We start from the raw sequence: 2,500 nt of genomic DNA, 5'->3' as shown, positions 1-2,500 counted from the left end.
AACAATTAATCAATTTATATAGAAAAAATATATTATGAATTAATTATAAATAAGTTCCAATAAAATAGCCTGATTCCCATTGTGTATTGAAATTTTTATTGTACAAATTAACTATTAATGTGAATTTGTACAATAAAAATTTTGTATTAATTCTGTAAATTATTATATATATTTGCATTATACAGTATTTAGAAGCATTTAAATGGATAAAAATTTTTTAGAAAATCTACATATGTATCACATGTATTATACCGGTACCCTGTCGCAATATAACATGTACGATTTGTATATAAAATAAAATGAAATTTTTTCCCTAAAATTTTTTAATGAATCCCCGAAAAATTCTATATATTTTACCTTTATATAGTATTTAGGACTATTTAAAAGGATAAAATTTTTTTCGAAAATCTACATATGTATCACATGTATTATACCGGTACCCTGTCGCAATATAACATGTACGATTTGGTTATAAAATAAAATGAAATTTTTTCCCTAAAATTTTTTAATGAATCCCGAAAAATTCTATATATTTTACCTTTATATAGTATTTAGGACTATTTAAAAGGATAAAATTTTTTTCGAAAATCTACATATGTATCACATGTATTATACCGGTACCCTGTCGCAATATAACATGTACGATTTGTATATAAAATAAAATGAAATTTTTTCCCTAAAAATTTTTTAATGAATCCCGAAAAATTCTATATATTTCACCTTTATATAGTATTTAGGACTATTTAAAAGGATAAAATTTTTTTCGAAAATCTACATATGTATCACATGTATTATACCGGTACCCTGTCGCAATATAACATGTACGATTTGTATATAAAAATAAAATGAAATTTTTTCCCTAAAATTTTTTAATGAATCCCGAAAAATTCTATATATTTTACCTTTATATAGTATTTAGGACCATTTAAAAGGATAAAATTTTTTTCGAAAATCTACATATGTATCACATGTATTATACCGGTACCCTGTCGCAATATAACATGTACGATTTGTATATAAAAAAAAAATATACATTTTTTTTCTAAAAATTTGCATTAATTCCAAAAATTTTTTAATAATTTATTATAATTATTAATGTTTATTGAATAATTTATTATAATGCATAAATTTCATTTAATAAAATATGATAAAAGCAAAAAAAAATTTTTTTGGTCCCAAAATAAAAATTTTTAGCTGAAAAAAATTTTTTTTTTAAAAATTTTTTTCTTTAAATTTTGATTATTCTGTAAAGTTTATGATGTTTAAAGCCATTTTAAACATTATCATATTTTTGAGTTTGAAGCACCGGGTGTAATGTCTTTAATATATATGATGGATAGTGCGTGTAAGTTAATGAGATGAATGTATATCTATGTATAACAGTGTATTAGTGGTATTACGTTCAGCAGTCTCACACATATGATATAGTATGGTATAGTATAAGTTGTTTATTTTTTCATACTGTCCGTGTATCATTCAACAAAGGTGGTGTAGAGTTGTATATGGCTTGGTATGACGTTGTTGCAATTCTATGGACACTATGATATTACGGATGCACAGATAGAGGAATAACACTTATCGTATATGTATCATTTATGTATGTTGACTGTGTAATGAATACTAAATATAATAAAATAATACACTTTTTAATAGAATAACATTTGTTTCATGTTTTAGTATGATATTAAATGGTATAGAATAGGTTGTTTATTTTTCATACTGTCCGTGTATCATTCAACAAAGGTGGTGTAGAGTTGTATATGGCTTGGTATGACGTCGTTGCAATTCTATGGACACTATGATATTACGGAATAACAGAAAGAGGAATAAAACTTATTGTATATGTATCATTTATAACGTACTTTTATGTTGACAAGAATGAATGTATATCTATATGAAATAGTGTATTTTGTGGTATTATGTTCAACAGTCTTACATATATGATATAGTATGATATAGTATAATTTGTTTATTTTTCATACTCTAAGTGTATCATTCAACAAAGGTGGTGTAGAGTTGTATATGGCTTGGTATGACGTCGTTGCAATTCTATGGACACCATGATATCACGAAAAAACAGAAAGAAAAATAACAATTATCGTATATGTATCATCTATATTATTATTGTATTTTGACTATGTAATGAATGCCAAATTTAAAAATATACACTTTCTTAATAGAATAACATTTATTTTAGTATAATATAAAATGATATTGAATATGTTGTTTAATTTTCATACTGTTCGTGTATCATTCAACAAAGGTGGTGTAGGTATGTATATGGCTTGGTATGACGCTTTTGCATGTCTATGGACACCATGATATTACGAAAAAACAGAAAGAAGAATAACACTTTTCAAATATGTATCATTTATATATTTTATTAACATGAACGCAAAATATACAAAATTATATATATATATATACTCAAAATATTCTGGATGGTAATCAGTTTGGTTTATTTTGATATTTAATATTGTATTTTGGTTTTTTTTGCTAG

This window comes from Chrysoperla carnea (assembly GCF_905475395.1).
Source record: "Chrysoperla carnea chromosome X unlocalized genomic scaffold, inChrCarn1.1 SUPER_X_unloc_98, whole genome shotgun sequence".
Classification (NCBI taxonomy): Eukaryota; Metazoa; Arthropoda; class Insecta; order Neuroptera; family Chrysopidae; genus Chrysoperla; species Chrysoperla carnea.
Note: the sequence above shows the minus strand (reverse complement) of the source record.